The sequence below is a fragment of the Sphaerodactylus townsendi genome, linkage group LG08 (assembly GCF_021028975.2).
Source record: "Sphaerodactylus townsendi isolate TG3544 linkage group LG08, MPM_Stown_v2.3, whole genome shotgun sequence".
In the NCBI taxonomy this organism is placed as follows: Eukaryota; Metazoa; Chordata; class Lepidosauria; order Squamata; family Sphaerodactylidae; genus Sphaerodactylus; species Sphaerodactylus townsendi.
Genome location: NC_059432.1, coordinates 40,050,959 through 40,063,547, shown reverse-complemented (window position 1 = coordinate 40,063,547; position 12,589 = coordinate 40,050,959). Strand labels below are relative to the sequence as shown.

At 40.2% G+C, this 12,589-nt stretch overlaps 1 protein-coding gene across 2 annotated transcripts in view; it reads left to right on the top strand.

Moving 5' to 3' along the window:
- PPP2R2D (protein phosphatase 2 regulatory subunit Bdelta) overlaps nucleotides 1–12,589 on the top strand; it is a 37,773-nt gene that overhangs the window by 1,520 nt on the left and 23,664 nt on the right. The window lies entirely within an intron of this gene.

Genomic DNA, 12,589 nt, shown 5'->3' with positions numbered 1-12,589 from the left:
TTGCAGTGTAAGTTTATTGTGTCACTAAGTTTTGTTGTCCTTGTTGTCTTAACTAATAATATTCATTTTGTCTAAACTGTTCATAGCAAAAATGACCTTTATGTGTAATAACACCTCACTGTTGATAACTTTCTACATAGAAGGTACTCGTGACCCCCCCAGTCTCACACAAGTTCTAGGAATTCTGCTTCTGCAAAAGGTTTTAATTCACAATTCTGTTCAATAATGTTTATGTTTGTTTTTCTGATATTCAGTTTTATGTCTATGTGAGTGTGTATTTTTGTTAATTCTATTCCACCTTTTTTAAAAAAAGAGATTCGTTGTTTGCTGTTGTAATTTAAGAACACTGACAAGGAAATTTTAACAATTTTGCTCTGCCTTGTCTTGGGGTGTGGTCTGGGTGAATCTTCTGAAATTCCTTTTTTGACTGACACTTAGATTGACAATACGTATGCTCTTTGTCATGTGAAACCATCAGGTGATTCAAATTTATTTGGATGGTCTGATGTATTGTAAACTTGTGTAGAGGAGGGGTTTCCACACTTTCTGGAGTAGTTCTGCTTTCTCTGAGAAAACTGGATGTATTCCAACAAACAACACAGTTTGGGGAAGATGCTTACCTGGGCTAAATTGCTTTCTTGTCACAAGCATTGTCAATAAGTTGACTCATAATTTTAAAACAATCCTGACTTCTGAATTGTGTATGTTTCTAATTTAAGAACATTATTTTGTAATAATGTAAGAGCAGAAGAAAGATTTCTTGAAATGATTCTCTGGTAAGATAGACAAATTATTAGAGTAGTTAGAAATAACAAATTTCTATATGTAGAGTAATTTTAGTATTGTTATTCAGCCTTGGTAGTGATACTGTTGTTTTGCAATTGTGCATCAGTTTGACATGCAACACTGATAATAAGATTTCTACATGCTTTGCTGTTCACGAAAGTTAATATTGATGCCCATCCGTTATGTGGAGATGGTATTTGGAGTTGTGCTTACAGTGTAACAGCCACACCCACACAGCTCTTCTCCAGCAGGAGTTATGTTGTTTAAGGGGTGCATGGATTATTATCTGGTCTTCCTGTTCTGCATTCTGTAATAGCCATGTGTGAAAGTACACCAGTCATTTCTGTGTTTGATTATTAATTTAGTCTTTCTAGCAAATTGAATTTGGAAATGTGAATGCAGTACTTTTGACCAACAAAATACTAGAACGTAGAAGTTCATTCTGTTTTAAAACTTAGTGTAATTGTTTGAGCTTTTGTTAGGAACAAGTTAATTTAAACAGTTACTAGCTGTTTCCTGATGAACTGTTAAGATTGACATTTTGTTAAGAAATAGACAGATTACTTGCCAAATATTGTCTGCATTCCTTTTTTAGAACAGTGCCAAAGAACAGAGAGCATTACGCTAACTACAAATACTGTCTTCTGGAAGACCACAGTGTCCAGTCTTCTCAGATGTTGAAGAAAGTGCAGTGCTTTTTTCACTATCTTTGGATTTCTGCCATTTCTGGTTCAGGAGAACATTGTCTGTGTAATAACTGCTTATCTATATTTGCACTACCTGAAGTTTCTATTTCTATTCAGAACTGCCTTCTATTGCTGCCAGTGGCCAGTAGAAGCTAAGCAGGTTGATATAATTAAATAGGGAGTCTCTAAAAGGTTCCTGGAGATAATTGCAACATTGGCCATGTTTGCTCTTCTTTTGTAGTTGTGTACATGGGTTCCCCTAAGTCCAGCAGGCCTAAGGTCCAAGGAAGTTGTTCCTCTTACCATAAATCACGCTACAATTGGTAGAATGCAACTTCTAGAAGGGCATACTTGATTTCGTGGAGTATTTGGCTTTGGTCAGATAGCATGAAGTCATTTGATAACATTTGACCCATCAATCGACTAGCTTTTCAATCTTAAATGTTTGTTTATAAATACTTAGAAACAAATAGCACAATTGCTATTTTTATCACTATTTTTCAAAACATTTTAAGGCTTCATTAAGCATCCATATTGAGGTGGTGGGGCTTCAAGATTTCTCCTGTTTAAGGACTTAAGGGGCAATGCATATAATCCTGCAATTAATGTAAACATGGTAGTGTTTCTCAGTAGGGTGACTGGATGCCCCATGGAGCATTAATGATTAGGCCTTTTGTATTTGCCTTTTTTCTGCGTGCTCTGTTCTGAGTAAGTTTATTCAGACATAAGCGCTATGGATTTTAATGGAACATCCTTCCAAGCAAATGTGTGCCTTAGGCTGCAATAGCACTTATGTCTCAGTATTCTTGGTTAGTATTTATCTGTGAAATGACTTAGAGATGTGGTCCAGGTTTTTCATTCATTTGAATATCCATTGCCATATCTTAATTCTGGCATATGATGAGAATTGCCAACTTTACAGATTTTGCTCCAGCCATCAAATTATGCAAGTATGTATAGTTGTTAGAGTAATACCCCCAGGATCTGAGACACCACATGCAAAATTCCTACATTGCTGTGAAGCTCAGTGGGCAACTTTGGGCCAGACACATTCAGCCTAATGTATTTCAGCATTTTGTGAGATGAGAATGCTTTGGAGCAACACTGTATTCTGCCTTGACTGTCATGGAGAGAGAATGGAATAAAAATGTACTCAGTAGATAAGAGTGTGCTTGTGCAGAAAGGCCAGGCTTAATTTTGGTTTTACAAAATAAAAATAAATTTGAATTATTGTTGAGAAGTCTGTAGATACACACAAACTCAGAAGTAGTCAGCAGTGTCCTTTGGTGAAGAACGTCCACTTTTGTGGAAGAATCAGATTTCTTACACTCTGCAGATGCTATTTATACCTTGTGTGTGTTTAATTGTTTCAGGATGTAGTTCCTTGCTATCCCAGGTCAGTGATGTTAGAAATGTCTGGGAGAAGATGGGGGAAATGTGACAGCAGTATGTCATCTTCCTATTTTTCATGAAGCTTCTATTTCTCTGATGCAACCTTATTTTTTTATTTTATTAAAACATTTCTAAACTGGTTTTCCACCCAATTTAAGGTTCCCAAAGTGGGGAACAAGAAAAGCAGTAACACAAGATTAAAAACTTGCGTAAGTAAATATAGAACTGTCAAAACTAAATATTTCAAGGGTCAATGAGAATTGGTGAAATGCTCTTCAAAACAGAAATGTCTTTACCCATTGGTGAAAGGCGGTGATAGAAGGGGAAAGATAAATCGCCTGGGGGAGGGGGGGAATTGATGCTCTAACCATGCAGGCCCTTAACACAAGTCCTGATCCCTCCCTCCTTTCTTTCTGATTTGTAGACAGATGGCTTGAAAGCAGTTAAATTTGTTTTGCTAATTGTCTTCCTATAACAGTTTTATAACTACATGGAAATGCAAATATTTCATATGTTCTTGGAAAACCATGTGTGTTTTTAAGATAGTTTTCATCCATGAGAATTATGCTGTTACATGAGCTAGAGGACTATCACTGGTTTTCTGTAGTTCTCTAGTTTACATACAGCAAGCAAGACCATTCATGATTTTTATTTATGAATTTTTATCATTCCTTTCCTCCAAGTGGCTTAGAGTGGCCTATGTCATTCTCTCCCCTCCCTCCTTTACTTTGAGCAACCTGTGAGGCAGTTTAGGCAGAAGGCGAGTAAATGGCCTAGAGTTGCCCAGCAAGTCTGGCGGTTTGAATCAGAGTAGTCTGGTCCAAATGAAATACTTTTAACTATTGGCTGGATTTTGTGTACATATTAAGTATTTGTGAAACTGACCTTGAATGACTTGCAGTGGGTGGGGACAGTAGAGCAGTGGGGACAGTAGAGCAGTGGGTGGGGACAGCGCCGCCTCTAACGCGGCAATCAGTGACATGGGTACCAGGCCAGAAGAAGAAAATCCTTTTCTTTCCTGGGACATCCCATCATCCGGAATGACTTACGCCATGCTTTTTGGTGGCGTAAGTCTGTGCCCCAGAGAGGGGGCATTCCTTCATCAAAAGGCTTCTGGGATTTCAGTTGGCTATACCCCCGGGGATACCTTCTCCATGCCACTGCAGTCCTCTCTGGTGGAGGAGCATTGGTCCATTGGTGAACTTGGATTTGGTGAACTTGGATTGGATTTGGCCTGCTCCCATGGTAAGTGCCTCTGTGTTGGCGTCTGTGCCCACTTAGGTGGCACTTATGGCCCTGGCACTGGAGTCATGCCACTTCCAATGTGGCTTTATCTCCCTATCGGATTGCACGATTAAGCTTGGTAGTGTGAGAAATATCTTAGATCTAATTATAGTTTCATACTGGATCCTTGGTAGCTTTTTCCGGCATATAGAAAACTCAGGTATTCTTGACTTTTTTAAAAACACAGTTCTTGTGCTGAAATACCATCTGGTGATGAACCAGTCTTTGAAATTGATATGTGTACCGATTTAGCCTTAAACAAATGAAAGTTTCGTGGTATTTATCAGAATGATCTAAAATGGTGGTAATTTTTTTACTTATAAATGTGATTAATGTTATCCTCAAAAAACTTGGAGCTATCTGGGTAGTTTGAAAGAGTTTACATGTTTAAATGCATTCAATTATATCACATTTACCGTATATACCCACGTATAAGTCGATCCGCGTATAAGTCGAGGCACCTAATTTTGCCTTGAAGAACTGGGAAACCTTATTGACTCGTGTATAAGTTGAGGGTGGGAAAGGTCCATAGGGAGGTGGAGCACTGAGCAGGCAAAGGAGCTGCAGTTGGGGGAAAGGAGCACCCCAGAACCCTTTGGGAGGCTTTTTAAGGAGGAGCGAGGTGGGTCTGGGGAGAGGGAATAAGCTAGGGGCCGTGGAGGGTGAACAGGATGGGAGGTGGTGGAGGAAAAGGCAGAGGAGAACGAGGCACAGAAAGCGGCTGAAAGGGGGCAGCAGAGAAGAAGGCAGGAGACAGCAAAGCAGAGAAAGCAGTCACTATCTCACCCTTTTTTCCCTTTCCCCCTGCAGGCTGTAAGACTTGGTTTCAGAGAAGCTGCCTGTTGGGCAGCCTGTCTCTGTGGTTTTCTTAAAAGGGTAATGCTTCAAAGGTTGCTTAAGAAATCTTTGGAGCATTGCCCTTTTAAGAAAACTATAGAGACAGGCTGCCCAACAGGCAGCTTCTCTGAACTAAGTCATACAGCCTGCCAGGGAAAGGAAAAAAAGGGTGAGTTAGTGAGGGGGCCTGCCAGCCGGCAGGAGAGAGTGAAGCAGAAAACTAAGCACAGAAAGTGGCTGAAAGAGGGATGGCAGAGAAAAAGGCAGGACGGGGGAACACCACACAAGAATTACCGCTAACTGGGACCCGCGTATAAGTCGAGGGGGACATTTTTCAGCCAAAAAAAAGGCTGAAAACCTCAACTTATGCTCGAGTATATATGGTAATTTGCATTAATTGCAATGTTTTAATTCTCTGGAGGGAAATTTAGGTATAGCCAGTCATTTCCTTTAAGAATATTCTAGTGCTGTACGTAGTAGCTTTTAAAATAGGCTTCATATGAACAAAGTATATAACTGGCTTGTCTCACAGTGTAGCACTTGTGACAGCTTTGCAAAGCCTTCCTACTGGCTCATCCCGCTACTTGTCTGCTTGACATTCCCATGGTTTTGCTATCACTGTGGGCATTTCCTCTTCTGTAGCCTACTATTTTGTCTTTGCCTTTTCCCCTTAAACAGTATGACAGGACTTTCTTCTCTTGGCCCATAAAAGTTAACCAAGGCAGCTAAAGAAAGACCCCAGACTTATTTTTTTCCAGGCTACCGGGAAAGCATGGCAGCAACGTTATGCTTGTGCATGCAATCTTTTCTAGCCTTGGGGCCATCAGTACTGTGTGGTGGTGCAAGGGGCAGTAGCAATGTAGATGCAATTGCTACTGCGTACTGGACCAAGAGAAACTGCAGCAGCAAACTGACTCTATGAGCTATATAAAAACATTCAAATTCACAGGATATATCCTCCACCAACCATAACTCTTCATGGTAACAAATGCATCCAGTCCAAGCCATCTCTCCTCTGGTGACAAATTCTGGTTTGCCATCCCAAGAGTCTAAGAATTTCCATTTGAGACTACCTTAGAATTTTTAACAAATCAGACCTGTCTTCATTTACATCTGAGCAAATGTGAGCCTTAATCTTCTGGTATGACACAAATGACTCAACTGCTCATTCTTCAGGTTTTGATGACATCAGGAGTCTGCAGATTTCAACCTACTGTTCAGCTATTATTTGTAGTCCTCTGCTGAGTTCTGGAGGGGTTGGAAAGAAGTGTGTATATTGCGGGGGTGGGGTGCAGAAGAAGGCTGTTGATTTCCGTAATTTGTTCCGGAAATCAAAAAGATATGAAACAAGTGGGAGTCTGCCACCACTTGCTTTTTTCCAAATCGTAGCACAAACGAGACCTTGTGGCAGCGGTTAGAATACAACAGGGAATCCTCCTTTCCAGATGACCTGAGACCCTTGTTCCTAGAAATATAGCAAGCAGATCTGTGTTGAGCGTCTAAGATTTGAATAATGTGTTCAGTCTTTCAGAATAAAATAAGCTAAGTACTGTGCGTAAAAAAGACAAGCAGGCTCTTTTTGCAGGCTTACAATCTACTCGAAATACAAATATTTTTAAAAATATGGTCCTGCATTGGGAGTTCTCCTTTAATGAAGAAAGTTAAAATACTTTTAAAGTGGCTTATCTCTTTCTAGGTGAGCGCAGTTGACATCTAAGGATCCTGTGCTTCTGGGGTGCTGCCATAGTCATTGACAGGAGTGTCACTTATAGTAAGCTGCCCTTTTGTTTGACCTGCACATGTAAGGTATCCTCTTGTTTGGTCTGGAAATTCACCAGGCACCAACACTTAATGGGTTTCAGTATCTGGCAAAGACCTTCTTATTGGCCCAGACCTTTGGCCCCCTAATTGCCCCCTCTGAAGGCTGCTGGTTTGGGGTTGAGGAGAATTGGTAGGTGGGTAATACTATGGCTTTTATTATTGTTTTATATGATTGTGATGTTTTTAATTATATGATGATGCTTGTAATTTTGTAAGATGACCTGAGACCTCCTCATGGGTCATGGTATAAATTCCAAAAAAATAAATAAAATAAAAAATGTTCTTTTCTTGTAGGTACATTGGAAACTAGTCATGAAATTTATCTGAAACTAGCGGGGCCCGGCCATGCGTTGCTGTGGCAATTGTCCTTCTCGTCACAGTCCGCAACCCACACAGATGTCCATGCAGGTCCAATGATCCGCAGCATAGCCTTTAGGGGTGGTCAAATGGAATCCCTCTTTCCCTTTTCAGTTCACATTGTTATATGGTGGTGTCTTGTTTATTTAGTATAATGTAACCCTTTCCACTCCACAACTGTCCAGAGTGCGAATCCTTCTGTCCATGAGGCTGGTTGACACGCACAGTCCTGGCTTGGGTAAGGCAGAACTGGGGCAAGGAGGCTATCCCAGTCAGGCAGCAGAGGAAGGGTGGTGAGGCGCTCAGATCGAGGCCAGCTCCCTGGGTTCTTAAAGGGCCATGTGCAAAAGAAGCAGAGCCAGTAGTGTTGGTTCGCCCCCACCCCGCGGATTTTCTTAGAAGAAAAAGGCAAACTCCAGCTCGCTTTTAGTAAAAGAGAGCTGTGGCAAATAAGGATGAGGAAGTGGTTAAGTGGTGGTTGGATGTGAGGGAGGGCAGAGTGATGTGTGTGAGGATGAGCTGGATGTGTATGAAAGTATGTGTGTTATGTGGTAGCAGTGGGTGAGGCACAGAGAGTGAAAGTTACCTGCATGTGGGGGGGGGGGAACCCACCTGATGTCTCACACGCCAAAGTGTGTATGTGTTTCACTTCCAGTCGTATTACCTAACAGTGTTACCTATTTACTGTTTTCAGTGCTCATCTCTGCCCATCTGCGCAAACATTCTAAGCCCTCATACCAAGCCCTCAGGCCACAGACAGACAGGCTGCACGAACATTCTAAGGGTGACAGTTAAACACAAACAGCTTCATGGCCTGGTGCGCCAGGAAAAAGACATTTTACCTGGCTCAGGTATGGACTTTCGGCCATTTGAAGGTCCGATTACCTGCCTGCAACAGGGAGGAACCTTCATGTGAAAATTTGGGGGCGATCCATCCAGCCGTTTCGGCGTTAGGGAGTGACTAACAAAGTCACTGTTAGCTTTTTATATATATAGATGTTTTCACTCACCACCCTATCTTTGGCAACCATTACGTTTGCTTCTCTTTAAAATGGTGTGGGGAGAATCCTGTCCACTGTGGGAATCTGGGAACTGTTCAAAGGGCAGTTTCTCAGTAATTCTGTATTACGTCTTTCTGCAACATGCTCTGTGTATTAAAACAGATTAATGAAATCTGGAACATTTCAGGTAATTTTGTAAAAACTGGGAACATTCTCTAGTGGTTATAAATGTAATATTAAAAGTGTAGCACACTCTTAGGCTTGGTGAGTTTCTGTGCATGAGGCATGAAGTGTTGGCTAGGCCTCATTGTACTTTACAGTTAAATTAGAATTAGTAGAAGGGCATATTCCTATAGCTTCGGAGGAATATTCACTAGTACACAATTCCCCAGCTTTAGATGATGTGCTTAATTTGAAGCGAGATCAAGTATGTATTTTCATTTGAGATAACTTGGTTCATACTGCTGAGTCTTCCACATGTCAAACTATAGACAGGGCATTTAAGGTCAAAGCAGTGTTGCTGACTGACTCTTGATAGAGACAGAAGAATTAACAACACTGCTAATCTGAAGGATCCTGGCATTTCATCTGTCTTGGATTTGGCAAGTTATTGATTAATTCTTTCAGTGCTGTAGTGTGCACTAGAAACAAAGTATACTGCTTTTATCTTGTCACTTGTGGGGAGATATTTACACTTTATCTACTTACACTTTATATTCACTGTTTTTACACATATATTATAGGACTGAAATCCTATTGCTGAAGTTGTACCAGACAAGCAACTCATGGAAAAAAGATTGGAAATGTTAGCAAAATCAGTACATCATTTCTTTAAATTAGCAAGGAAAGGTGTGTAATTACACCTTTACTTTCCAGAATCATCAAACTGCAATGGAAGAATGCGAACAGTCTGTAAAAGAATCTATTAACCTAAATTCTGCAGTAAATGTATTCTAATGCTAAGAGTTTGATTTTCACTGATTCCTCATTCTCTTCCTGGGACTCTCCTTCCCATGAGCAGCACTGGGAATCATTTTGGGCTACAGGGTGTTTATTTATAGTCCTGTTCCACTGATAGAAATCTCTTCCATCAACAGATATTTATTACTGGATCTAAGATATTGTTTGGTGCTTCTCCGACATTAACAAAACAGATCTTCTGTGTAAGAATTCAAATGACTACTTGAGTGAGGAAGAACATGCTCCGAGCTGTTCCCCCCACTGTTAGATGCTAATCTTTTCATTAACTATGAAGTGCAATGTAGATGAAGTTATATCCATCTAACACCATTTAAATTAATGGGCTTAGAAGGATATGACTCTGTTTAGGATTCCAGTTAGACAATCACTAGGCCCAGTGCACTTGGGATAAACATTTAGAATTTCCTGCAGCTTTTGTTGTTGTTGATCTGGATACTTTCCTGCATATTGCAGTCTCCTGATCTAAAAGTTTGCATGGAACTGCAGTATAATTACTAGAATTTCTGATGTGTAATTTAAGATTAAGAAACAGCCACAAGGGAGGGTGACTTGGTTAGAATGCTGGAGAAAGGGGATTTATCTTTTCTACATCTCTTACATGCATACCCTTTTCCTCCCTAGACCACCCCATTGCTTTATTTTTGGTAATGAAATTAAGAGTCTGGTGAAACTGGGAGTAGAGTGGAGAGCACTTCAATCTGGAAATTCCATTAAGAGAAGTAAACTCCTCCCCAGTACCACAGGCCCAATCTGTATCCCTTTGCATCACCCCCTCCCCGACAGTAATCTAAATGATGGAGCTGGATGCATGGAGTTCTAAGAAATGAATGATATAGAAAGAGGCTGTATCACCCATGGCTGTAGCTTTTCCATGTCAATTGTATTGTCATAATCTTAGGCATTACACGACACATGACTTCAAGACCTCTTGGATGATGGGAGATGTTTCACAAGACCGGAGGAGAACGGATGTTCTCTTCAAAAGAAACGAGAGGTAACTCAGGAAGTTACAGGCCAGTCAGTCTGACCGCTGTCCCACTGAAGATATTGGAGCAGATTTTAAAGGTGTCAATCTGCAGGCATAAAGAATGACAACTTAGTGCATGTAAAGCAGATCTGTTCCAATGGGTCCTTCCAGACCAGCCTCATTTCCTTCTTTGTGATGAGTTTACTGGATCATGAGAACACAATCAGTGTTGCTTACCTTGATTTCAGTAAAGCTTTTGACAGGGTTCCACGTAATGTTCTGATAGGTGAAATTGCGGACTGGACTCTGTGATCGTTTGGTGGGTAGGCAACTGATTTGAGAACTGCACCTGAAGAGTATCTGTCCGTGGATTTCATCTGAATGGAGAGAGGTGGCCAATGGTGTGTTACAGGGCTTGGTTCAGAGCATGGTACTCTTTAATATTTTTATGAATGGCCTGGATGAGGGGATGGAGGATATACTCATTAAATTTGTAATGACACCAAATTGAGAGGAGAAGTGAATACCTGAAAAGATAAAGATAGCATTCTGTAAGGAATTCTTTAGTACTTTCACTGAACCCACTTGCACAAGTTGATATGATATTGTGGTGTAGCTGTGTGTGTCTGTAGCTTGCAGACTTTCATCCAGACATGTAGAGGGTCTTCTGGATTGCTTATTCTTAATATCCAAAGCTTTTTCTTTTACTGAACTGTACCTTGCTGTTCTTTTCTAAAAATATATAATTTTAAAAAATGTTATAGCTTTAATTGGGGAAGAAAATTTTCAGAGTAGCAGAAATCAATTGCTGTTTCAAGAGATCCATCAAGGGAATTTACCATTTCATTGAGCAGAGAATAATTTGCAGTGTACTCAAGTGCAAATGTGAACTTGAAAGTACTAGACCATTTTAAGGCTCACTGAAAGGATCAATCATTCTTTCAGTAGTGAACGAAATGTGCATTGTAACAACTTCCTTAGGTATTACCCTGTTTCTCCGAAGATAAGACATCCCCTGAGAATAAGATGTAGTAGAGGTTTTGCTGAAGTGCTAAATATAAAGCATCCCCCAAAAGTAAGACGTAGCAAAGTTTTTGTTTGGAAGCATGCCGGTGAACAGAACACCAGAGCATGCAGCTGTGGAGCGGAAAAATAAGACATTCCCTGAAAATAAGACATAGCACATCTTTGGGAGCAAAAATTAATATAAGGCACTGTCTTATTTTCGGAGAAACACAGTAGCTCCTAGTGTATTTTGTTTTGCCTGCGAATGTCAGGCAGTCTTACCTTACAGAATAAGATATGTTGAATTAATTCAAGTCTTTGGAGTTTATTGGTCTTGATTGACCTAAAAGCTATCTGGTGCAGAGTGGTATCTTTGTACAGTTCTAGGACTCAGCAGAAATCTGTTTATTTCAACACTGTACACTCTTCAAAAACTGTCCTTTATTGTGTTATTGGGTTTTGCATTACCTTTCCATGACAGTGTTCATGGAAATGTAATGCAAGAAGTTTAGCATCCTGAACTTGATAGTTCAAAAACACAAACCACAATCATGTTCATAAACTGCTCTGACAAGAGGCATAAGGATTTTGATTACTTTGATGGTAGAAAACTATAAAGTTAGAGTTTGGTTCCTTAACTTATCAGATTCTTTGTTTTCTATTGTCATATGCACAATCATTGATTAGAAATGGTGAAACAAGTGGCTTTATTTTTATGACTTTAAGATACTAATTTAATGTTTCCATTGTGATTATTTTTGGCAACCTTTGAGTTTTATTCTATTTTACCATGGGAAGGTTGAATTTATTCAGTTGCCCCATGTCAGATTTGTAGACCTTAATGAGGCATTTGTCTCCCCAGCTTTATTCTACCACCACCTCTAGGGTATATGGATTCCACGTAACATGGGTTGCCTCAGCCGGATAGAAGAATTACCATCGACACTCTATTTTTGCCTTCTAAAATGCTCTTTCAAATAAAGGATTCCTGGACTCTTTTGCCAAATTACATGCACGTAGGAGAAGCCTTGAAAATCTCACCTACTAGAATAACAGATAAAAGCCAATATCTTCCTACCTTTTCTTTGGATTTTGGAAGGTATGGTCATGTGGATGCAGGTAGACCACTGTAAGACCAATTGCAGAACAGCTTTCATTTTTCTTGTGTTTTTAGTCATTTGTTATAAAACTGCTTTTGTTCTGTTGTCTGTTATTTTAACATATGAATTAGCATCTTGCTAACATGGCAGAAGGATAAAATTTTGATCTGTAACCTTTCATCTGCCTGGATAATTAGCTTTAACTTATGCTCTGAGTATTCAAAGAGTGCAAATTAAAACCTTTAGCTTCCAAAGAGCTTTGTGATGCAGCAGAGCAATGTGCACCCAGGTGCCACTGCTCTGCTGACCGGGTTCTGTAGGGTAGGGAGACAGGAGGGTGACTTCAGGCCTGGGGAGCAAGAGACACCAAGC